A 27,417-nucleotide genomic window follows, 5' to 3' on the forward strand; every position below is an offset into this window, starting at 1 on the left:
TTTCCAGCTTATTGAGTTATTATTAATATCCAGAATTTTAATACAGTGAACGTGTAAAATGTGACAATATGATATGGGCTATATTGTGACATGATTCCCACATGGAATAAATTAACACATCCATTACCTTATATAGTTACTTATTTTGTTTGTTTTTGTGACAATTCTTAAGTTCTACTTAGGAAATTTCAGTGATACAGTGCATTATTATTAACTATAGTATGATGTAATCCATTAGATTCTCAGACCTTACTAATCTCATAACTGAAAGTTTGTATCCTTTCACCAACTTCTCTCATCCTCACCTTCCCAGCCCCTAGCAATCACCATTGTACTGTTTCTGTGAGTTTGCCTTATTTTTATTTAAAAATTTTTAATTCCACATATAAGTGATACTGTGAAGTATTTGTCTTCATCTTATTTTACTTAGAAAAATGCCCTTTGGATACAGGAGTACTGATGCATAGGGGCACTTGTACCCCAATGTTTATAGCAGCACTCTCAACAATAGCCAAATTATGGAAAGAGCCTAAATGTCCATCAACCGATGAATGGATAAAGAAATTGTGGTTTATATACACAATGGAGTACTACGTGGCAATGAGAAAGAATGAAATATGGCCCTTTGTAGCAACGTGGATGGAACTGGAGAGTGTGATGCTAAGTGAAATAAGCCATACAGAGAAAGACAGATACCATATGGTTTCACTCTTATGTGGATCCTGAGAAACTTAACAGAAACCCATGGGGGAGAGGAAGGAAAAAAAAAGAGAGTGGAAGAGAGCCAAAGCATAAGAGACTGTTAAAAACTGAGAACAAACTGAGGGTTGATGGGGGGTGGGAAGAAGGGGAGGGTGGGTGATGGGTATTGAGGAGGGCACCTTTTGGGATGAGCACTGGGTGTTGTATGGAAACCAATTTGACAATAAACTTCATATATTGAAAAAAAAAAAAAAGAAAAATGCCCTTTGGGCTCATCTGTGTTGTCACAAATGGCAGAATTTCCTTGCCTTCCCTTGCCTTCCCTTTCCTGACCTTCCCTGCCCTCCCCTTCCCACTTAATAATATTCCATTATCAATATGTATATACTACATATTCTTTATCTTTGAAGGCCTTGTAAGATTTTTTCTATACATTGGCTATTGTGAATAATGCTGCAATGAACATGGGGAGTGCAGATACTGCTTGAGATAATAATTTCATTTTTTTGGATATATACCCAGAAATAAGATTGTTGGACCATTTTTAATTTCTTGAGGAAATTCCATACTATTTTCCATAGTGACTCTACCAGTTTACATTTCCACCAGTAGTGCACAACGGTTCCCTTTCTACATATCCTCACCAGAATTTGTCATCTTTTGTCTTTTTCGATAATAGACATTGGGACATGTGTAAGGTGATATCTCATTGTGGTTTTGATTTGTATTTCCCTGATGCTTAGTGATATTGAGCATATTTTCATATACCTGTTGGCCATCTGTATGTTTTCTTTGGGAAAATGTCTATTCAGGTCCTTTGCTCTTTTTTACATTTGGTTATTTGTTTCTTTGTTGTTGAGTTGCAGGAGTTCCTTGAATATTTTGGATATTAACCCCTTATTGGATTTGTGGTTTGCAAATGTTTTTATTTACATTCCAGATGTTGCCTTTTCATTTTGTTGATGGTTTTTGTTGCTACGCAGAAGCTTTTCAATTTAATGTAGTCCTACTTGTTTATTTTTGCTTTTGCTGTCTTTGCTTTTGGTGTCAAATCCAAAAAACCATTGCCAAAGCCAATGGCAAGAATCTTATCCTGTGTATTCTAGGAATTTTAAGGTGTTATGTTTAAGTCTTTAATCCATTGAGTTGATTTTGTGTGTGGTGAAAGACAGGGGTCTAGTTTCATTCTTTTGCATATGGGTATCCAGTTTTTCCTGCACCATTTATTGAAGAGACCATGCATTACCCATTGTGTATTTTTGTTGCCTTTACAAAAGATTGGCCATATATGTGTGGGCTTACTTCTGGGCTCTCTACTCTGTTCCATTTATCTATGTGTCTGTTTTTATGCCAACACCATACTGCTTTGATTACTGTAGCTTTGTAATATCATTTGAAAGGTGATGCCCTCAGCTTCACTCTTCTTTCTCAATATTGCTTTGGCTATTTTGTGCTTCTATACATATTTTAGTATTTTTTTTCTATTTCTTTGAAAAATGTCATTGAAATTTTGATAGGGATTTCATTGAATCTGTAGATGGCTCTGGGTAGTATGGACATTTTGACAGTATTAATTTTATCAATCCATTAGCATAGAATATCTTTCCCTTTATTTGTGTTTCCTTTAATTTCTTTCATTAGCATTTTATGGTTTTCAGTGTACAGATCTTTCATCTCTGTGGTAAAATTTATCCCTAAGTATTTTATTTATTTTTTTATACTATTTTAAGTGGAAGTGTTTTCTTAATTTCTTCCCAATAGTTCATTTTAGTTGATTTATTTTAACTGATTTCCGCCCCCCCCCCATTTATTGAGTTCCTTTAGGTTAAAAGCACTATATTAGGCATGTATAGTTACATGAGTGTTCACATGTTTTTTAGATCATTTTAGGTGTTAGCACTGAGGGAAAGTAAATGCAAAATACTGAACACTTTTGGAGTTGATTTCTATGTTCCTACTCTCCAAGTCTAGGTGAGGAAGTAAAAACCAGGCATAGGTCAGGGCAACTTGTACATGAAGATATATATTTTTTTCATGTAAAATACCTGGTTTAAAGGCTGATACTTTGGCTGTTTTCCACTGGTGGCTTTCTCCTTATTTTATATGAATAATCCTTTCCTAATGGGAATTGTTTATATGTGAAGTGAAGTAGAAAAGGGCCACTGTTTAGTCATAGATTTTATTTTTAAGAAAAACAGTGAACCCTCCTACAGTAATGAATATACATCTTGAATAAATGCTTTATTCACTGTAGTCATGCTTTCTAGCTTTTATAATGTTCACTTTTTCCAAGAATTTAAAATAATATTCTAGAAATTGATTATAAAAAGAGATGAGATTAATATCTATTAATAGGAAGTAGGCTAAATAGCTTTGATTGGAGTCCTATATGGGTGTTAACAATTATGGTGTAGATTCAGTGGTATAGAAACACCTCTAATCCACATTACTGAATAAAAATGTAGGTTATACACAGGATTGTATGATTTCATGTATGTGAAAGTATTTATGTATATGTATCGAAATGATTAAGATAATATTTACAAAAATATTCACAATGTCTGGGTAGTAGGATTTAAGGTTTTCTTTTTAAACATTATACTTTTATATGTCCTTGGGATTTTCGAGGTCATCTGTCATCATATTTATAATCCTCATTTTTCAGAAAAAGCGGATAAGTTTGCCAGTTTTGTATAATTATGTTACTTGTTTTACAGTTATTCAGATGCTATGTTACATATCATTTTGATGATATATTATCCATATTATTTCCTTGGTTTTATTCATTTCAACGCAACACATTTTTATGTGGTGCACCTGCTAACTGGTATAATGGAAAGTATATTGCATTAATTATTTTGGTCTGGGTTAAAAATCAGACTCCACCGCTTAACACCTGTGTGATGCTAGCTAGGCAAATTCCATATTCTCTTCCTGCCTGTTTACGCGTGCTTCAGTCAAATCTATCTTACAGGATTATTGTCATCACCAGAGATACTATTTAAACAGTTGTGAGCAGAGTAGCTAGTGCTTATTGGGTTCTCCAAAGACAGTATTACGTTTACTACTGTCACTACTGATGGTGTCATGCATGCAGTTAGATGCCCAGCACAGTAATGTGCTATGCAACAGGAATTCAAAGATAAAAACTCCCTGACTTCTCTCCTCTGCCCTCGGGGAACTCATCATCTAAGTGGAGAAATAGAAACATAAGGAAAGCAGGTCTTATGCCACAAGATTTGCAGAGTGTCTGTGAAAAAAGGAACACAAAATATGTGAGCAAATGGAAGGGACTTTAGCTGGAGGGACCAAGCAACCTAAAGGTTTCTGTTTTTAACAAACTTTCTCTCTGCTTTCCCTCTTTCATCTCTCTTAGAGTTCTAGATTCAAGGAGTAAACTTGGCAGGAAATATTTTGGGTGTTTATAATATATTAGTGCTCTTCTGTGTGCTAGGAATAATTTCATATTTATGAGTTGTCAACCTCTTCCCATTACAGAGAGCCTGGGGATTTTGCATTTTGTGAAAAATTGGGTTAAGTAGCTTCTAAGTTCTCCAACTTTAGTGATGAACAATTTCTATGATTAGCTTCTAATATCTATCTTACATCTTAAAAAAATTTAATGCTTATTTATTTTTGACAGAGAGAGAGAGGGAGAGAGAGAGCACAAGCCGGGGAGGGGCAGAGAGCGATGGAGACACAGAATCTGAAGCAGGCTCCAGGCTCTGAGCTGTCAGCACAGAGCCCGATGCAGGGCTCGAACCCACAAACCATGAGATCTTGAGCTGACTTGAAGTCGGATGCCCAACTGACTGAGCCACCCTGGCACCCCCTGTTTTATATCTTTATTGTGTATATAAATAAGCTATAACTTTCAAACAACCTAACAGCGGTAAGTTTTACATAAAGAAAACATACTATTATATAGCACCAACCTTCCTCTGCCATTGGGACTGTGATACAGGCTTTATTGTGAGTAGCCTTGATAACAACCACTCTTAGGAGATTCATTGCAGTCAAGATCAGGAGCTCATTTTAGAAAATCATTTTCTGTTCTGGCCTCCTTTATAAAAATGTTTACTTTTGAGAGAGAGAGAGAGAGAGAAAGGGAGAGGGAGAGAGAGTGAACACACAGTGGGGTGGGAGGGGCAGAGAGAGAGAGGGAGACAGAGAATTCCAAGCAGGCTCCATGCTGTTCAGCAGTACAGAGCCCAACTGAGGGCTCAAACACAGGACCCGTGAGATCATAACCTGAGTGGAAATCAAGAGTGGGACATTGACCTACTGACTGGCCTCTCTCTCTCTCTCTCTCTCTCTCTCTCTTTTTTTTTTTTTTTTTTTTTTTTGAGTTACAAGCTGAGTGTGCCTAGTTTTCTCAACCTTGTCATTTTGGATCTTGATTCAGGAAGAATTGATAATCACAAAAGGAATTAAAGGATTTTTGCTGCATGAGTACTTTTGGAGTTGACTTGATGAGCTCCATTCTAGAGTAATACTTGGCTACACTTTTGGTGAGTATAGCATAACATACAGAGAAATTGAATCACTGTGTTGTATACCTGAAACTATTGTAACATTGTCAACTATGCTCAAATTAAAAAGATGGAAAAAAAAATCAGCACTTGGCTTCATACTAATCCACTGGGGTAACTTACTCAAAAAGCTGTCTTATGGGCTGGAAATAGTTGAGAAAGTGATCCTGATATTGAAAAAAAATCAGAATCACAAAGCTTCTATTTGAATTGGTGTCTCCTAGATGATAGTTTGTTTCTTTGGTCTTTATTTCTGTGCTTACTTCTTTTTTCTTATGATACCCTATATCCTATAATAGTTAGGTGACCTTTACTTAGGAGTGAAGAGAAATTTGGTTGCTTTTGTTGAAGCAAGGGCATGGTTAACCTTTTTCTCAATTCCCATTATTATTGCTTTTTGCTACTGTTACTCTGCGAGGCTCATTGAGACTCTCTATATAAGGCAGCTAAATGGAGAAGAATGTCCTTTTCAAGTAAATTTTAAAACATGTTGAGTTACAGAATAAAGTAAAAATGGGTGATGGTTGGGGAAGGGAAAGATTTTCCAAACTAGATCTGCAACAAAATTTTGATCTTATAAAAAGGAGATCTTATAAAAAGGAGAGAGACAGTAGTTAAAAGAGAAAATGAGACAAAACAGAAACCTTATGATTCACACCTGAAACATACCCTTTTGCAAGTTTTAAAAAATAAAGAATAACTTTCACCATCTTATCTTCCATTTCTTCACTTTTTAGTAATGCAGCAAACAGAAAACATGCAGCAGGAAGGACTAAATAGCATATCTGAGAAATAGCTTATTTCTAGCCAGGTTTTTTGAAACTCAGGGATTTCAGATATACTGGGTACATTCAAATGTTGAATTCAGACTGGATTCTTACTCTAAGGCCCTCCTCCAAATGATGAGACCCAGTTGTTGATTCTAATAATAAAGGAAGAGAAATAAGTAATTGGAAAGGAGAAGGAGAAAAAAATAAATAAGGATTTCCAGAAGAAAATAAGCCTTCGATGTGCCTTACCCGGGCCTCCCTGCAAAGGGAGGAGAGGGGAATGCAACCTTGTGCTATATCAAGCACTCCAGGGTAGTTGATGAATACCTACGTCTTATGTTACCTACTCGACACAGTGTCTTTTTGAAAGAAAAATGTTGATCACATTAATGAAATTCTATTGTATGATGGCCAAAGAAGGTGATAGCGAGGTACACGATGGTTTTGCTTTTAGTTGGCAAACTCTGCTTATCATTTGTATATGTGCTCCCTCCCCTGCAAATTCTGCTTGAGATTATAATTGATTAATCAATAAGACACTTAGTAAAATATTCCCATCCGGTACATATTTGATGTTGATTCTGATCACCTTTGATGAACCTCAGAGCAGTGATTAGTCATTTTAATTCATGGACGTAATGACGTAGTTTCCCTACATGGAGGTAATGGGGGGGGGGGGGGGAAGGAAAAGAGCTTTAAACTCAACTTGAATCTTCATCTCTCATTTATACCGCATAGTGTCCCGGGCGCTTGTTAAAAACACAGATGCCCAATATCTAGGCCAGTTTTGCTCAATCAGGAATCGTGGGGATGGATTCAGCCCCCACGTGCTCCCTGAGCGCCCCAGGTGTAGAGGCTGGGCAGGTCTGCGCAGCTGGAAATGGTTAAGGGTTCTCCCGTGGCAGCACAACGGATTCTATTCTCTGAGATGTGTTTCCTTCAGCCAAATTTACAGCCATCTCACCAATGCTTTATATTCCTTGGCTTTTCAACCGGGCCCCTCCTTACTACCCAGAAAAGTGTCTGCTCCTCAATTGCCTGGGGAATGGAGACAAGAGATAAGACACCACCTCATGGACTCGCTTCTGTCAAGGAAGGGGTGGAAGAGTATTCCGGTATGCCTTGTTATTGTCTTTTATAAAACCTACCGTACTTCTCAAATCAGTACAAGCAGCGCAGCCTATAGCTGAATTTGAGGATTGAATGGTGGCAGCCAGAAAGGCTTCTCAGCTACCTCGCTCTTTATCTTTCTCGGGCAATAATGTAACAAGTGACAGCTTCGCATTTTAAGACCTGGTCCCAGGGAGGAAATTCTCACTGGTAGCTGTTGCCAGACAAGAAGCCTCTTGTGCCAGAATGTTTTATAGCCCTCCTTGGCGTTCTGACCACTCTTGAGATAGAGCCAGCATTTTATTCTATTTTGACTTTGACTATAACGATCATTTCTTCAACCAGCAATTATAACATTGTAGGCTAATCTTCTTAGTTTTCGGCAAATGTCTTTAGCTCTTGCAGTGCTAGTGAAGGTCTAGGTATTTTATGATAAAAATAAGAATTAAATATGCAACTTGCCCATAAGGTGTTTATAGGCTAATAAATAAATCGCTTGTTATTCGCCAAAACTGAATGGCGAAGGTAATTCATTGCAGTAGGGGAGTAAAAGCTAACTGTTATGGGAAGTTTGGGTGGCATTGTGGGCTGGTTTGTGGATTTCACCTTGAAAGATACCTGGGTGAGGACCTCTGGAGATGGGCCTGTTGGCAGAGCAAAATGGAAAGGCACAGAAGTGGGAAAGTGTGAGGCTCATTATGAGGGGACAGTGAATAGTTCAGATTGGTTACTGGAAAGTGGGGTCAGGTTAAAGAGAACCTTGACTGTCAGGTTAGGGCATTTGGAATTGCCCTTTGGCTAATGAAAAAGCAGTAGAATTGTTTAAACTGGGAACCGTGTTCTTCACTAAGATCACTCTGGCAGCGGGAAGTAAAAGTGACCAAAAGAATAAGAGACTGGAAAGAATGAAGACTTATTAGGGGTAAACTTTAGTCTTGCTTTAAAATTAAGAGCACCTGTTATATCTCTATGATGTTTAAAATTCATAAAGCAGTCAAGGCATGAGGCCTCCTGTGGAAAATTCCATTAGTGACAGACTCTGACAAGGAAACATGAAAGCATGTTTGAATTTGAAGGCTGTATCAATATAATGTTTTTGCTACTACTGGATTTTTCTCTGATACCTTTAGCTCTTTAAGGTATTTTTACAATTAATGTGGAACTGCGGCCTCATTTTAACAGCATGTACCTAATCTGGAAGCACAGCTCTGATCTTGCAACCCTCGGCCTTTCTCTCTTGTTACTGTCTTCCCTACTTTTATCCTAGTCGAGTGAATGTGGAGTGCTGGCTCACCTCAAAAACGGTCATTGAATCGCATATATATCCTCTTTCTATTCATTTAAGGGAGAGATTTTCCTTGTTTATACAACCACAAGTTCTACATTTTATTTCAGGAAAGCAGAACTCCTGCTTTCTTGAGATGGTAAAAGATGGTTTCAGAAATGTCCGCGAAATGCCAAATGAAAAAATCGGTGAGTCGTGTGAAAAGTGACTGTTCCTCTGCTTCTGTGTTTCTTCCCCATCTATCAGCTTTGTGGGTTTAAATGGGCCTCCAACAGCGTCTAGCACTGGCAGATTTCAATGCTGGCGAGATAGTATTTGAACTGATCTTTTTCTTCCTCGCTGTGCCTAATGGATTACTAAATTTAAGTGCTCAGGGCATAGATTTGCCCTCCTTTGTGGATACATGGCTCTTATTGACGTCACTGGGAGCCCTGTGTCTCTGCAGGGCAGAATTTGGCACTTCCATGTAGAATAGTTTTAGACTATAAAATTGAATTACAAAGGTATTGCATCTGCTTTTTATATAGACATTGTTTGGTTTATTAAAGAATGCTTCATACATCTAGCCAATTGTGCAGGACCTACATATTTAGCTCGGCGAACTATTTTTAGAAGTTATATAAAAAGGAGAGCGAACTTTTAATTTAAAATCGGGGTTGTTTAGGGCTGGATTTATAGAAATCAGAATGATAATGTAGTTAAAAGGAAGCTTATTATGAAACCATACTTATTTTTATCAGGTGTGCTGGTTAGTAAAATTTAGTTTTATGACAACACAAATGAAAATGGTAAACAACGTATTAAGCAGATCCTGCTTTTTTTTTTTTCTTTTTCTGGTATTGGTAGAATTTCATGGAACCTATTTGTTTCTGCAGAGTCAGGATACAGGTAACTGAGGGTTCTTTCCTCTCTCTCCTCTGGATCCCATATGTGTAGCCAAAAGTTGATGTTAAACCTCTTTCCTTCTACCTCTTCACTTGCCCTGTCTCCCCTCCAGCCCAAAGATAAGGGCAGGTGTTTGTGAGGATTGTAGTGGAGCCAATCCTGCGTAGTGGTTAGAGAATAAACTAGAACCATTCGACTAAACCTGTCCCCGGTGATGGTTGCTACAGTCCCTAAGTCCTGATTCTGTCTCCTAAACTTGTTTTCTGAGCAGGAACAATGCCAACTTTTTGTTTCTTTACATGCATTTGTTGTGTGCCTGAGTAATTTTGATTGTGCAGTCTCCTAGATGATGTGTCAGGACTTCAACACCAATAGGTCCACAATGCTTTTCATCCTGTAAGTCACTGGACACTGTCATCATTGCCAGACGAAATCTCAGACTCCTCGATATCATTCTAATATTGCAAATTGGAATTCAACCCATGAAAAGTTGTTTTTTTGGGGTATTGCTTTGAAATGAAGAAAAGAACTCACGTATAAAATATTTGAGCTTTTAAAAACAACAACAACAAACCCTAAAAAGAGTAAGATATTTGAACTTTTGCTAGCTGTTCAGTTTTAGCTCTCGCACATTTGCCCTCTGAAATAGAACAATGTTCAGAATTTTAAGAGTATAGCCCTTCAGTATAATCTAACGAATATCTCCTGGGGATAATCACGTATAAATTAGAACACAAAAGCCTGGGGGCGAAATTGGTGCCATTGGCAGAAGTACTGACACTGGCCAACCCCGGCTCCTGATAGTGATGCATTATCTTAAGAAAGATATAGGAATTCCTCATGACTCTGTACTTTATTGTTTCAAGTCTGCTTCTTTGGAAAGCATGCCAGCAAGAGGACACTGGGGAGAGAGCCAGACATTTCTGTGATCCCAGCATGTTTCAATGTTGCTACGGTAGACATGAAAATAAACAAAGATTGCCTCCTCTCCCAAGTGGAAATATTTCACCTCTCTAACTACAAAATTGTAGAGCTCAACAGGACACAGTAGGAGATATCATAAGTCAGTAAGACCGGGAGCACTTGGAATCCCTGAGCTTATACATCATTTTGTTCACCTCTTCCTTTTATAGATGAAGAGATGGTGAATGGGAGAAATTAAGTGATAATTGCACAGCTACATAGTGACAGGTTTGGAACTGAAGCCAAGTTTCCTGGTTTATTATTCCAGTATGGTTTCTTCTGCATTGGGGCTAATTAATTGTTGGAAAGTTGTTTTGTCCCCTTGCCCTGCCTTTCTTCATGCTTCCCACACTCTTATTTTTTTTCCCCACACTCTTATTTCCAGCATGTATTTCTGGTGGTGAGGGGATGGGGTGGTAGGGTTGTTAATAATTGCACAGTCTCTCCATATGAGAGATTGCTGCCCCCTTCCCCACCCCCCCCCCCCACCCCCCGTTCCACTACTTTTCCCATTTCTGCCATCAAACAACATCGTGATGTGGCACTTGGGCCTGTCCTTCCTGGGCAATATCCAGACTCTGGATTTTCTAAACCTTCCAATAAACACTTGCTATGTGTACCATTTCTTCAAATGGTAACTTTGGAACACCTGAGAAAAATTGCATTTTACTGAAGTACTTCCTGTACCCAAAAGTTGGATTAAGAGTGGAGATTTCTATAGGCAGAAGACAGGAACAGACATTGCCCCAAAGAAGACATAGAGAGAGCCAACAGACACATGAAAAGATGCTCAACATCGCTTATCATCAGGGAAATGCAAATCAAAGTTACGAAGAGATACCACCTCACACGTGTTGTAATGACTAAAATAAAAAACACAAAAACAACAAGTGTGAGAGGGTGTGGAGAAATAGGAACACTTGTGCACTATTGGTGGGAATGCAAACTGGTACAGCCATGATGCAAAACAGTATGGAGGTTCCTCAAAAAGTTAAAAGTAGAACAACCATATGATCTAGTAACTGCACTACTGGGTATTTACCTCCCCCTGCCAAACTTAAAACCACTAATTAAAAGGGATACATGAACACCTGTGTTTATTGAAGCATTATTTATAACACCCAAATTATGGAAGCAGCCCACATATCCATTTATAGGTGAGTGGGTAAAGAAGAGGTGGGGTATATATATATACACATACATACATGCAGTGGAATATTAGCCACAAAAAAGAATGAAATCTTTCCATTTGCAACAACATGGATAGACCTAAAGAGTATAATGCTAAGTGAAATAAGCCACTCAATGAAAGACAAAAACCATATCACTCCTATGTGAAATTAAAAACCAAGACAAATGAGCAAAGGAAAAAGAAAAAGAGACAAACCAAGAAAGAGACTCTTAACTGTAGAGAACAAACCGATGGTTACCAGAAGGGAGGTAGATGGGGGATGGGTGAAATAGGTGGTGGGGATTAAGGAGTGCACTTGTTATGATGAGCACAGGGTGATGTATAGAATTGTTGAATCACTATATTGTACACAGAAAACTAATATAACAGTGTATGTTAACTATACTGGAATTAAAGTAAAAAAAATTAAAAAAAAGAAGGGACATTTCTTGGATTCTTTCAGATTGGTGGAAAGGACTTTGGGGAACAGTAATCTTTTGCCCTAACACAAATTACAACAAAAGTTACTTTTTTGCTCACTTGTAGGTCAGATGTTGGTTCTGTTTTTCTCCACTGTAATTAAACAGGGAGGGACATTTCTGCTCAAGAGCATTGCAGAGTTTTAACATGAATGCCATTGTTGCATAAAACCCATGGAGGACCCATGTGCTCTTAACCATTATTATAATGGAAGGTCTTAAGTCTAAACACTTTAAAACTGGATTTTAGAGCTACTGAAACAAGATGAACTTATAGATACATTTTTTTCCCTTCCTTATTGAGCTATAACTCACATAGAGTGAAGTGCACCCAATTTTACACATTTACACCTCCATTCAACCACCTCCCAGATTAAATTTTAGAATATTTCCAGCACCCCAGTAGACTTGCTTATGGAGATACTTAGAATTTTCTCATAGCCCTTTGTGACACCTCTAAAGACTTATTTGGCCACTGGTGTTATCTTGGTAGCCATATTTTCTACTTCATCTGCTAGACTTAAAAATGTGCATTTGTTATCAACAATTAGGACAGCAGATAAAGCCCTTAGACCTGAAATTTCATAATCCATGAACCTTGGTTGGCAATAAGAATTGGGCCTAATTCTCCTCTGGATACTGTTCTGTTCGTTGCAGAGGACTTAACCTCAACATGTTTCTAATCTCCTGTCTTCGTTTTTTTTGGCTCTAATAACAAACTACCACAAACTGGGTGGCTTATAAAAAACAGAAATTTATCTCTCATGGTTTTGGAAGCTGGAAATCTGAGATCATGATGCCAGTATTGTTGGGTGAGAGCCCTCTTCAGGGTCACACAGACCTCTCCTTGTATCCACACATAGGGAGCTCTTTAGAGCTTCTTTTAGAAAGGCATCAATCCCATTTATAAAGCCTCTTCCCAGTAGCCTAATCACCTGGCAAAGGCCCCACCCCTCCTAACACCATCATACTGAATATTAGGATATAACATTTGAATTTGGTGGGGGGGGGGGGGTGGATCACAAACATCAAACCACAGCATATCACAAATTTCTTCACAGGCATTATTTAAAATGCAGAGCAAGTACGGGGCACCTTGGTGGCTCAGTTGGTTAAGCTTCTGACTTTGGCTCAGGTCATGATCTCACGGTTCATGGATTTGAGCCCTGCGTTGGGCGCAGAGCCTGGAGCCTGCTTCAGCTTCTATGTCTCTCTCTCTCTCTGCCCCACCCCTGCTCATGCTCTGTCTCCCTCAAAAATAAATAAACATTAAAAAAATAAAAAATAAATAAAAAATAGAGCAAATATAGGGACAATAGTAATATCCTGATTTCAAATTTTACTTGCCCCCAAGGAACTAAAAAACTCGGTATTGTATCTGTTGTCAGTGTTTTTTGGATGCCTAGAAGGTATGAACAAAGAGAATTTAGTTGTACACAATTAAGGGACTTATTTAAGACCATAAAGAAAGGCCAGCCTAAAGCATACTATAATTTGTTCCTTTTGAGAAATGAAAACATTTAAATATTAAAAACTGGAAGTTCAGCCTTTCAGGCCTTCTGCCAGTCTTCCCTTGACTTTAAAAATCTTGACCATTTTATTTAGCAATGAGAGAAACACCCAGTTTGGGGTTGACTGTATTTAAGATTTGTGCAAGAGCCTTTAACACCTCCCTACTTGTTCTAGATAATGACTATTCTAGGAATTAAGCAAATATGACTTGTTTCAGTGGTTTCCTAATAGTGAGGAAGGACTTTAAAAAAGAGATAAAGTTTTGTTTTCTTTTTATTTCTTTCTTTTTTTTTAATAGAGAGAGGGAGGAAGACAGAGAGAGAGAGAGAGAGAGAGAGAGAGAATATGAATCTCAAGCAGGTTCCATGCTTAACACGAAGCTTGAAGTGGGCTCGATCCCACAACCCCGGGATAATGACCTGAGTTGAAATCAAGAGGTGGAGGCTTAACTGACTGAGCCACCCAGGTGCCCCAGTTTTGTTTTCTTTCCTATTGAACAATTCTTTTCCTTAAAATATTGTAAAATAGTATGTCAAAGTATAAACATTTGTCTGGATTTAAGATGTTTTGTTTTCTATTTTGGGGATAATCTTTGCTTTTGTCTTCTTTGCTTGAACTTTTTTCCCAACAGCAGGAGAGCAGTTGATCTCATATTATGCTCATTAGCATCTGAGAGTGTTAAGTAAATGAATGGATTGTGTAACTAATGAAATGTTTTTGCTTTAGATTATTTAGATTATAAAGTTGAGCTGATTTTCTTAAAGCAATAGGCTTTCTTATAGCATAATTTAAGATTTTGAATTCTGGGAAGAATTGGTGAGGACTGGAAATTGGTATTTCTAATGGCAATGTGCTAATTGTATTTAAAAATCCTGCTTTTTTTGTGAAATGGAGACTTTCAGGTATTAAATATATATAAAAAAGGAAGGCAAAGGTGCAGTGAGGTTATGCCCTTTTCTCAGATTATTTTTACTAATGGGACATTCATATTAAGGGTAGCAGAATATGCCACCCCACAATATGTCTCTTTGGCATAAGGAATATTCTGAACTGATTATTTTGAAAAACTGTAGACACAGAAGAAGCTCTGAAAACAGACTGAAAGTTACCCTTTTTGAGGGAAATTTACCTTAGAAAGGGGCCTGTGCCAGAAACAGAGCTATTACCAGAGATAGCTTTTTTTTTAAATTCAAGCATAATTGACATACAATATTCTATTAATTTCAGGTGTATATCATAGTGCTTTGATATTTTTATATATTGCAACGTGATCCCTATGATAAACCTCATTACCATCTGTCTCTGTACAAAGGTATTATAATGTTACTGGCTATATTCCTTGTGGTTTACCATATATCATCATGATTTAGTTGTTTTATAACTGGAAGTATGTACCTCTCAATCTCCTTCACCTATTTTGCCCACCTTCATCTTCTCCTCACTCTGGTAACCAGCAGTTTGTTTTCTGTATCTGGGACCCTGTTTTTATTTGTTTGTTTATTTTGTTGTTTAGATTCTACATATAAGTAAAATCGTATGGTATTTGTCTTTTTCTATCTGACTTATTTCATTCAGTGTAATATGCTCTAGATCCATCCATGTTGTCATGAATAGCAAGATTTTATTCTTTTTTATGAGTCTTATTCCATATATATATATATATATATATATATATATACATACATATATACACCACATCTTCTTTATCCATTCACCTACTGATAGACACTTGGGCTGCTTCCAAATCTTGACTATTGTAAATAGTGCTGCAATAAACATAGGGGTGCACATATATTTTTTTAAAGTTTATTTATTTTTAGAGAGAGGGTGCATGTGAGAGGGGGACAGCAGAGAGAGAAAGGGAGAGAGAGAATCCCAAGCAGGCTGTGTGATGTCAATACAGAGCCCGACAGGGTCTCGATCTCACGTACCATGAGATCATGACCTGAGCTGAATCAAGAGTTGACCACTTAACTGCCTGAACCACCCAGGTGCCCTGGGTGCACGGATCTTTTTGAATTAGTGTTTCCATTTTCTTTAGATAGATATCCAGAAGAAAAAGTGCTGGATCATATGGTACTTCCATGAACATTGTGTAATATACAGAATTGTTGAATCACTATGTAGAAACTACTAGGTTTTTTTTCGGTATTTATGAGTCTGTTTCTGTTTTCATTCGTTTTTCAGATTTCACATGTAAGTGAAAATACCATAGTATTTGTCTTTGTCTGACTGACTTCACTTAGCATAATACCCTCTGTGTCCATCCATGCTGCTGAGAATGGCAAGATTTCATTCTTTTTTATGGCTAAGTTGTATAATTGTATAAATGTATGTATATATATACATATATATACACACACACATATGGTCTGTATGTATCTATGTGTGTATCTGTGTACATATATACATAAGGATATATATATGTGTATGTGTATATAGGTGCATAGATATACACATAGATACATACATACTACGTCTTCTTTGTCCTTTCACCTATTGATGGACACTTAGGTTGCTTCCATACCTTGACTATTGTAAATAATGCTGCAGTGAACATAGGGTACATATATCTTTTTGAATTAGTGTTTCATTTTCTTGATAAATACCCAGAAGCAGAATTACTGGGTCATATGGTACTTCTATTATTAATTTTTTGAAGAACTCCTATATTTTGAAGAACCTCTACTATATTCTGTAGTGGCTGCACCAATTTACATTTCCACCAACAGTGCATGAGAGTTCCTTTTTCTTTACATCCTTGCCAGTACTTATTATTTTTTGTCTTTTTGAAGCTAGCCATTCTGATTGGTGTGAGGTGATCTCTCATTTGGCTTTGATTTGCATTTCTCTGATGATTAGTGATGTTGAACGTCTTTTCATGTGTCTGTTGGCCTCAAAGAATGAATTTGGATGCATTCCTTCCTCTTCTAATTTTTTGGAATAGTTAGAGAAGGATAGGTATTAACTCTTCTCTAAATGTTTGGTAAAATTCACCTGTGAAGCTATCTGGTCCTGAAAGTTTTGTTTTTGGAAGTTTTTTGATTACTGATTCCACTTTGTTACTAGCAGTTGATCTGTTCAGGTTTGCTATTTCTTCCTGATTCAGTCTTGGAAGATTGTAAGTTTTTAAGTTGTCCAATTTGTTGGCATATACTTTTTTATAGTAGCCTCTTAAAATCCTTTGTACTTCTGTGGTGTTGGTTGTTTCTTCTCCTCTTTCATTTCTGATTTTAGAGTCCTTTTTTTTTCTTGATGAGTCTTGCTAAAAGTTTATGGAATGTCTTTTTCTTCCTTTCACATTCAGTCTGTATGTGTCTGTAGGTCTAAAAGGAGTCTCTTGTAGGCAGCACCTAGATGGCTCTTGTTTTTTGTTTGTTTTTTTGTTTTTTTTTTGTTTTTTGTCCATTCAGTCACCTGTGTCTTTTGATTGAAACATGTAGACCATTTGCATTTAAAGTAATTGCTGATGGGTATATACAGTCTGTCAGTTTGTTGTTTTCTGGTTGTTTTTATATTTCTTTCCTGTTCTTTTCTCCTGCTCTTGCTCTCTTGTGATTTGATGAGAGGCACCTTCTCTTGTGATTTGTTGGACAGGCTGGGTCCATACAAGAACACTTGGGTGGGGCAAGCTGTGCTAGCAGGTAGATGGACAGTGTCAGAACGAGTTCCCCAAACATCTGGCTAGCTATGCTGAAGGGAGGGCAAGAGAAATAGCACCCACCAGCACTTCTATTCCCAGAGAAAGCTTTCATAAATCCCTGCCCCTCCAGCACACATGCTAAAATTAGTCAATAAATTTCCTTTATTGTATAGTCCAGGTGCTTTTCTTTTCTTTTTTTTTTTTTTTTTTTAAATTTAGGGGCAGGATCATTTTTGAGTTTCTCAACGTTTATTTATTTTTGGGACAGAGAGAGACAGAGCATGAACGGGGGAGGGGCAGAGAGAGAGGGAGACACAGAATCGGAAGCAGGCTCCAGGCTCTGAGCCATCAGCCCAGAGCCCGACGCGGGGCTCGAACCCACGGACCTCGAGATCGTGACCTGGCTGAAGTCGGACGCTCAACCGACTGCGCCACCCAGGCGCCCCCCAGGTGCTTTTCAAACTGCTACTTCTGTGCTGGATCTTGGCCCAAGACATAATGTACTGTCTCTTTAAGAGTAGAGACTTGTTTCCTATAGCCCCTCAGCTTTCCTAGAGCTAAGCTCCGCTGATTTCCAAAGCCAGATGTTTTGGGGGCTTGTCTTCCTGGTGCAGGTCCCAGAGCCAGGAGTGTCTGATTTAGGGTTTGATCAGCGCTTCCTCAGGGAGTGCCTCTACACCTGTGATATCCCTCCCACTCGTGGGTCACAATGACACCTGGAGTCCAGTTCCTTACTCCGTCTCTTTGAGTCCTACCTTTCTCAGCGTGGCCTTCTCATTTGCCTTTAGCTGTGGAAGATCTGCTCTGCCAATCTATGGTCATTTTCAGAGTGAGTTGTATTACATGTAGCTATTGGAGTGTCCATGTGAGGAAGTGTGCTCAGGATCCTCTTCCTTTGCCATCTTCCTCTCTGTCCTATTTTTAATTTTTTTGAGGAAACTCCACACTGTTTTCCACAGTGGCTGCACCAGTTTGCATTCCTGCCAACAGTGTATGTTGTGAGGGTTCCCTTTTCTCCGTATCCTCACCAACACTTCGTTATGTTTTGTCTTTTTGATTATAGCCATTCTGACAGGTGTGAGGTGATATCTCATTGTGGTTTTGATTTGCATTTGCTTGATGATGAGTGATGTTGGGAATCTTTTCATGTGCCTGTTGGCCATCTGTATGTCTTTGGAAAAATGTCTATTCAAGTCCTCTGCCTCTCTTACAATCAGGTTGTTTGTTTTCTGATATTAAGTTGTATAAGTTCTTTATATATTTTGGATATTAACCCCTTCTTGGATACATGACTTGCAAATATGTTTTGTTTTTCAGTAAGTTGCCTTTTCCATTTGTTGATGGTTTCCTTTGCTGTACAAAAACTTTTTAGTTTGATGTAGTCTCATTTGTTTAACTTTTGTTGCCATTGCCTAAGAGACTGGTCCAAAAAATACTGCTAACTGAGCTTGCTGCCTATATTTCATCCTAGGAGTTTTATGGTTTCAGATCTTATATTCAAGTCTTTCCTCCATTTTGAATGATCTGCATGGCAGAGAAACCTCTGTTGATCAAATATTTCCTCTTCTCACCTTCCCACGAATTGCCTCTCCTGCCCTTTGATGCTTCAGATCTTTATCCCTTTCCTCTGCTCAGGATAATGTATAAACTTCAATCATGTGGTGGTTTTTGGAGTTTCATATCCTTGAGGGGCTTCTATACATATGTACATAATTCAGGTTTTTTTTCTCTGGTTAATCTGTATTCTGTCACTTTTATTCTTAGACCAGCCACACAGAACCTAGAAGTATAGAAGGGAAAATTTTCATTCTCTACAATATTATTTGGCCTGTTGACTGCCAACCCCCCCCCCCCACCACTGTTACCAGCTCATTGAGTATGGCAACCAAAAGAGGGAAGGTGATTTCCCTGCTATATTTTCCCCTGATAGGTTTGACATTCCCCTGATAGGAATACAATTGTATTCCTTTTAAAGAGTCATACTTGAAAAAGCCACTCATGGGCAAGAGACAGACCAAGAAGATGAGAAAGTTAAAATCCTATGAAGTGGTGTGAAGCCCTATGTGTAAAGTCCTATGAAGTGGTGTAAAATCCTATAAAGTCCTATGAAGTGGTGTAAAAGAATCTGGACATATGCAGCCTTTAAAAGAGAAAACATAAAGCAGAGTTGTAAAGTTATTTTTAAGTATTTAAGGGGAAGAAATGGTAATAAGCACATTCAATTATTTATGACCCCCAGGACTGGTGCTAGAATTGATGGGTGAAGCTAAAGGGTGACAGATTTTTGACTTTAAGACGTTTATTTTTAATAATCAGAACTTTTCTCTGACAGAATGGAATAACTTGGAAAATAGAGGATTTCTAATCAAAAGAAGTACTTGAACATCTGCTCTGGATCTTTTTGATAGTCAGGAATGTTAGAAAAACAAGAGAATTAATCGTTGATTGGATGTTTGACTTGAATTTTTTCCACCTGCTGTTCTATGCCTTTTTTCATAAATCTAATTCATAAATCAATGAAACCTGATTGGTAAAGCATGGCACTTTGGCCAGCTTTCTCAACTTTGTAATAAGATTCATTTTCTTTGTGTACCGTATTTTGCCCACTACCATGACTTTGAAGTTATCAGTCTCTTCATTTCTGTTAAGATATTGGACATAACCAATATGAATTTCACTTAAATTTTCTTTTTTACTTGTAGTTTACTAATCTGTGGGAGAAGCATACCTTTGGAGTATAAATTTTAATTACTAACAATATTAACAAAGATTGTGATTTAAAGAAGCATTATTAATATAAGTTGACTTTTTTAACCCCTTGAAATAATGTTTTTGAAATTCTGAGGATAGTCATTCTGTTTTCAAGGTAGGTTGTCTCCCATCATCTGCTTCCTCTTTAAATCTCATCCTAAAACAAGCCTAATGCTGATGAGAAATATAACAGTGGGAATATCAGGGGTTTTGTCTTTACTGTTTATTCCTTTGAATTTATGGTTTAGGAGAATGGGAAAGAATGCCTTTATCCCACAGAAAGAACTATTTTCCCAAGGTTTTCCAGAAGTTAATAGTAATTCCCTAGAGAAGTAGATGGTGCCTTAATGTTTTAGATTTCATAGTATTATTTTGGAAAATTTGAATATGAGTATACACATCTAAAAGATAATATCTGGAATATAATTCTGTCCTTTACATTTAATACTGGAAACTTTGACTACATGGAGAGGGGAAGTTCCTTTGAAAAGCAAGAGAAATGATAAGACCAACCTTAAATAATCTAGTACATGGTAATGGAATTGAGTTTTAATTAATTAATTAAATAAAATGGGAATCAACACAGAGGAAAATATTGTGTGTAGAAATAACAGGAAAAAGACTTCATGTAGCACATAAACCTTGAGCTAGATCTTGAAGGGGAGCTGGGCACTAGATTGGGAGAATGCACATTGAGATGTATGTATAAGTGGGAGAGGGTATAAGCAGCAGGAATGATATAGCGGAGACGGATAAGAGCATAAGTGAACATGGGAATGAATCTAGCTGTTATTGGTCCAGGTTGGGGAGACAGTCTCATGAAAATACAGATGGCATGTTGGAATCAATAAGAATATTTATCAGAAGATTAAGTCAACAGAGAGGACAGCTATGAGGGGACTTAATAACTGGGGGGCAGAAGTAGGCTTTGATGTATTTGGCACTGGGTACACATTACACTTCATGAGTCAGGAATGCAGAGATATTGACAGTTCTATTTAAGATTTATCATGAATCTTGTGCTTTGCTTCAGGCTGTAAAGACTTCTGAAATGCCAAAAAGGGGACAGTTTGGAATATTGGTGTATAATTGGGCCCTAATAACTAAGTAACATCCTTTTGCAGATCAGATAATATCTAATTCTTTGCTTTCAACACATTTAAAGGCAATGTATTGGGTAGTGAGAGGAGCAATAAGGTACCAATACAAGTCACCTTCTAAAGGAAAAAAAAAAATGGGCAGAATTTTGTATGGCAGTGAATAGAAGAAGCGATACCCAAGCTAGTGAATTGGAATATGCAAGAAGATCTCCAAGTCTTCCAGAGATATTCTTGCCCTTTGAAATCTCTTCTGCTTACCATCCTTCTAATGATTTTCCCTAGCTTTCAGGAGACAGCCTGAAGACCTGTACCAATACTCTATCATAGCACATAAATAATTTCACTGCACTGTCTTCCTGTGTGCCATCTTTTTTTTTGTTTGCCTTCACAGTAGCTATATATCAAGCATTAAAAAAAATATTTATTCACTGAATGAATAAATGAGAGGGAAATGAGAAACTTATTTCCCACATCAAATTTTATTTACTAAATCATTTGGTTCTTATTCTATAATGTCTTTCACTCCTTTCTGCTTCAAAGCTAGTATTCTAGTTCACGCCCTCTTTAATACTTGCTGATCTACAGTAAGGTCTCCATTTGTTTCCTTGCTTTGAACAGCTTCTCCTTTCAATCCAATCTGCACATTGTTTGTAGCTTAATATTTCCAAAGCATGGTTATAATTGTAGTATTTCCCTGATCAAAAACTGTCATGTGGCCCCTTTTGTAGGAGTATTCTAACAGGGTACATGTTAGACACACAAAGAATTACCCAGAGACACATGAAGATTTCTCAAAAACTTTCCAGGTAGTTTTTATGAGCATTAGTTTCCAGATTCTCCTTTTTTTCAAATTTATCTGCCTGCTGTGGAGTTGGGATACAAACTGGGTTTTCCTTTCCTACATTTTTTTTTTTTTAAATAGTTGTCCTTCTCTTATGTGACAGAAGTGACTGCTTCACTCATTCTGAATCTTATACACTGGTTCAGACTGAGATTTTTGAAGTATCAAAAAAGGACAGTTTAAAATATTGGTGGTGATTGGACTCTAATAACATTCTCTTGTTGATCAGATAATGTCTAATCCTTATTTTGCATAAAATTAAGGTGGATCTAATCAATTTGCCAGATGATAGCTAAAAATAATTTTTGATGATAGATCATTGTGATTTTTGACATATAACTCAAGAATTCAAAGAATTGAGTGGTATTTTTAATAACAGAACTCTTTTTTCTCTCACATACTTATTTACATGACACTTATAAACATCTCTAAAAGAAAAAAATAGAGTTGATGCTGAATCTGCTTCTGTATAAATGATATTCATCCACTGATGCACAGAACAAGTTTTTAAAAAAAGTCTCATCTATTTTATTAAAGGATACACTTCCAATAATAATTTCTACATTTATTTTTAATAATATTTATAAAAATTTATAAAATATTTGTTTTGATCAATTGTGTGCTGATAATCATGGTAATAACTTAATCTGGAACATTTTTATAAAATATAGCCTTTTGATAACAAGATTTAAACAAACAAAATTTCATTTATATATTAGGTATATGTTTTCCCCAGAGAAGTATAAAAGCTGGATCTATAAAGACTTTTAAGAAAATTAGGATAGGGCACCTGGATGGCTGAGTTGGTTAAGCATCTGGCTTCGGCTCAAGTCATGATCTCATGGGTTCATGGATTTGAGACCTGCCTCTGGCTCTGTGCTGACAGCTCTGAGCCTGGAGCCTGCTTCAGATTCTGTGTCTCCCTCTCTCTCTGCCCCTCCCCTGCTTGTGCTCTTTCTCTCCCTCAAAAATAAACAAACAGTAAAAAATATTTTAAAAAGATGGGGCACCTGGATGGCTCAGTTGCTTAAGCATCTGACTCTTGATTTCAGCTCAGGTCATTGTCTCACAGATCATGAGTTCAAGCTCTGCATCAGGCTCTGTGCTGACAGTGCAGACTCTACTTGGGATTCTCTCTCTCCCTTTTTCTCTACCCCTCATCTGCTCATGCTATCTCAAAATACATAAATTAATTTAAAAAAATATATATATAAAAGAAAATTAGGATAAAATTATGGAGGAGAAAGAAATAGAAGCAGGAGTTCAAGAAACAAAAGGAAACAATGTTGAATTTCTGATTATTTAAGAAGAGTGTATGCATATATTTTTCAAATCATTGATTCTGAATTCCAATGGATAGATTAAAAGAATGTTATAAAAATGTCTTAAAAATTCAATATTTATGATATTACTAGAAATTATACTCTTGTCACTAAACAATTATATCATAATGGCAAAGAAAAATTGTGCAAGGAAGTATACATTCTTTTCAAAATTCTTTTGCATTTACCTGGGCAAAGAAAGACCTTGGAATAGAACCCAAAAGCTTTAGAATGACAGTGAGAGTTCCACATACCTTCCAACTTTCAATTTTTAATTATTATTCCTCACCAACCTTAAATATTTGTAAACTGTCCTATTTCCTACACTATTCCTGGAAAATGTTCTACAGTTTTCATTGTTCGCCCCATGGCCTCCACGTTGAATGCTCTTCTTTTCCTATTATCCACTCTAAAAATTCTGTCCACCTCTCAAAGTGCATATCAAGAACTTCTCTTCTATGAAACTGTTCTTGGTTTTATCCTCCCATACTCCATAGCAGTTTTCCTTTTAATTTCATCTGTCATCATCTAAGGTGATGGTGTGCTGGCATTATCTAAAATGTGCTGAAGTTAAACTTTAAACTGATGTTTTGCAAAGATTTAGTTCTTCCAATCCCTGTAAGCATGTGCCACTCCTCTCTTCCCAGATGGAATCTATTTGTCCTGCGCTTGGGTGTCCGCTGACTTTGTGACTGACTTGTTTTTACAACAAAATGGGGCAGAAATGAAAGTGTGCCAGTTCTGGGTTTTAAGAATTCTCTGATGCTCTTTTGAAACCCAGAGCCACTAGGTAAAGGAGTTGTTCCAGGTCTGATTGCCGAGCACATGGAAAGAGAGAGACATAATCAGCCTCAAGCCCTTTCAGTATCTCAGCTGTGTGCCAGGCAGGTGGGGAAGCCATCTTGGATTCTTAAGTCTCAATAGAGCTCCAATGTCCATCACATGAAGCAAAGAGGAGGCTGTCCCTGCTAAGCCACTAATTGTTGTGGCAGCCTGTTATGCAGCAGTAGATAACTGAAACTGGTATGGAGATACGGGTAATACACAAAGTGCTGGTTGAGAGATGGGTTCTCTGGACAGATGAGGAAACCAAAGGTCTCATCTTAGGAAAGGGTTCTAAAACTGGGACCAGTTATCTTAGCAGTTGGCTAATCAGTGTCTCATGGAAGAGGTATACTGAATTGAGTGGAAAATTACTTTGAGTTGGTTACTCTACTCTAGGCATCTCCACGAATAACTTCTCGTGTTTAGCTGTCTCAGGAGTCTTCTCTCCTCAGCACTTTATGGCTATGTGCAGCATCCTTTTTTTCCCTTTTTTTTCTTGATGTTACGGGGTTGCAGAGGAAGGAAGAAGTTAATACCTAGCTGCATAGGGAGTTTCAGCCATTGTCTGTTTTTGTAAATTTGGATTCTGCTTCTAGTGGCTTAGGTAAAATGATTTACTACAATGGAGACTTACAAGAAAATTTCGTAGTCTGAAATCATTTTCAAAACTATATCAGGCTTTTAGGAATTTCTGAAACCATATCATATAGGCAACTATGTATATACAGGGTCACCCTTGAATGTATATGAAATGTACATCCCTCTTTTTTTTAATTTTTTATTTATTTTTGAGAGAGACAGAGACAAAGTGCAAGCAGGGGAGGGGCAAAGAGAGAAGGAGACACAGAATCTGAAGCAGGCTTCAGGCTGTGAGCTGTCAGCACAGAGCCAGACGTGAGGCTCGAACCCATGAACTGTGAGATCATGACCTGAGCGGAAGTCAGACACTTAACATATGGAGCCATCCAGGCGCCCCAAAATGTACATCCCTCTTAAAATGGCAAAATCACAGATATTTTATAACATAATTGAGGTTCTACTGATTTCTTTAAAATATTATGGCCATAAATGTTTATTAAAATTGGTTCTATTTTTATGTTCATAAATTATTAAAAATTTATTGATTATCTATTTTCTCTTGTTTTATCTCTGTATTAGGGTATTGTGGTATATAAATTAAAAAGTTGGGTTCTTCAGGGTGCCTGGGTGGCTCAGTCGGTTAAGCTGCCGACTTTGGCTCAGGTCATGACCTCGCCGTCCCTGAGTTCGAGCCCCGTGTCGGGCTCTGTGCTGACAGCTCAGAGCCTAGAGCCTGTTTCAGATTCTGTGTCTCCCTCTCTCTGACCCTCCCCCATTCATGCTCTGTCTCAAAAATAAATAAACATTAAAAAAAAAAGTTGGGTTCTTCAACCTTGGCTAGTTTCCATTCTGTATTTGAAATTCTGGTATTCAATATTCAATTTAGAACAAATACAGTGACATTTAGTATTCCAAATTATTTCATATACTGATATTGAGGTCTTGCTTTCTTAATTTCCTAACCAAAATATTTTTCCTCTAATTCCATGAATTAGAACCTCATACCAAATAGCTTAACTACATTCTTTCCCTCTATTACACATTTACTGCTAACAAAGATTCTTAATCTGGAAAAAATCTATTTGCACCAGATAATACACCAGCTGTGTCTTCTGTCTTACTGATGACGTATTACTCTGTAACAAGGTCCTACTTACTCACAAAAACATTTAGATATATTTAGTGATGGGAAAAACCTAAATTAATTTAAGAGTGCCAACTATTTTTATGCAAAGAGAAAGTAATATTTTATATAGAAAGATCTGAAAGGGAAGACATTTTAGAACTTGATGTGCTGTAATGAATTTGGATCAGGGTAATGTTTAAATAACAAAACAAGATGCAAATGAAAATAAGATGCTGTGCAATTAGGTTGCCTCAGACATAAGAAAAAAAAAACCCGTATTTACATATTGCACTTGCCCATAGAGAGGCGCATTCACTTGTTTTGGACACAAGTTCTAATTGGTTGGGATAAGCAGGAACATGGGTGAGGAGAGACAGAGGTTACTAGACAGTGAGGTCCCGGAGGGCAGGAGCTGGGACGACGACATCATCATCATCATCATCATCATCATCATCATCATTCTTGTTTATAGAAAGCAGCCATTACATGTTTTACCTTATTTGTTATAATACTTGCAACAGTTTTGCAAGGGAGATGTGATTATTCTTATTTTTACTGATGATGAAACTGAGTCTCAGAGATGTAAAGTAACTTGCCCAAAGTGATATCTTAGAAATGGTAGATTTGGGATTCAAACCCAGACTTCTCAAATACCTTACAAAATTATGGAATAAACAATGGTGGGCATTCTTTAAAATATTATTGAATACAATAGAATCTTTGTGACAGGATAGTTAGAAGGTTCTCATAGACTGTGGTTAGGGAAAGGGAGGGTTCTAGAGAAATAGTAACAATAAAGCATAACTGTCAATAGTTTTCAGATCAGATGAAACACAACCCTTGGGACCTTGATGGGGAGAATTCCTAAGTTTCTCTCAGTGAAGTTTTCTTGACATAGACTAGGTACATGTAAAGGAACATGGCAGTTTCAGGGAAGCAAGTGAGAAAGAGGCATTTCCTTTGCTTAAAGGAAAATGGTTTGGCATATTCCATCTGAAAAACAAAATTCAAGAATAATAGCATTTGGACTAGAGACAGCTTGCATTTATCATATATAAATTGGGTGGCTTCCTGATACACAGTCGTTCCTCCTTGGTTTCAAATTCCTTGGTTTCAAATTCCTCATATTTGAGACACCTGTTCTGAATGGGACTGGCCATCTTTTTTATGGTTTTTCTTCCTGTCAAATAGTACTTGGTAATTGTTCAAGGGTAGATAACCAATCCAAATTGGTCCAATCATAGATAAATTGACCATATAATTTATTACTCACATGGGGTCAATTTCCCCCGATTTTTTTGGAAAAGATTTAAGACCTATAGAAGCATCAGAAAATAATACAATGAATATAATATGTTGAGTTATCTAGATTCAATAATAGTTAATATTTTGTGACATTTTACTCTGCATCTCTTTTGATCTATCAGTGTAGCCTTTTCCCCCTGAATCATTTGAAAGCCAAGTGCAGACATTTTGACCATTTATCTTAAATTATTCAGCATATATATCACAGAGTCAAAGACATTCTTCTACATAGGCACAGTACTGCTATCCCTCATGCTATTCCCCTATATAGGTATTGGTTTTTTTTTTTTTCATAGGTGTTACCTACTCCCTAGGATCATGCATTCATTGGGTATCATGCATTCATTGGGTTATCATGTTTTGTAGTCTCATTTAATCTATCTTAAAGTTTTTTTGAAGCATCCATGATGACTGTAGTATAGAATGTCCCACCATATAGATTTTTTTTTATTGTTTCCTTATAATTAGCTTCAGATTAAACATCTTGGCAAGAATAATACATAGAAAATGTTATGT

Source organism: Prionailurus viverrinus, chromosome B4 (assembly GCF_022837055.1).
Source record: "Prionailurus viverrinus isolate Anna chromosome B4, UM_Priviv_1.0, whole genome shotgun sequence".
Taxonomy (NCBI): Eukaryota; Metazoa; Chordata; class Mammalia; order Carnivora; family Felidae; genus Prionailurus; species Prionailurus viverrinus.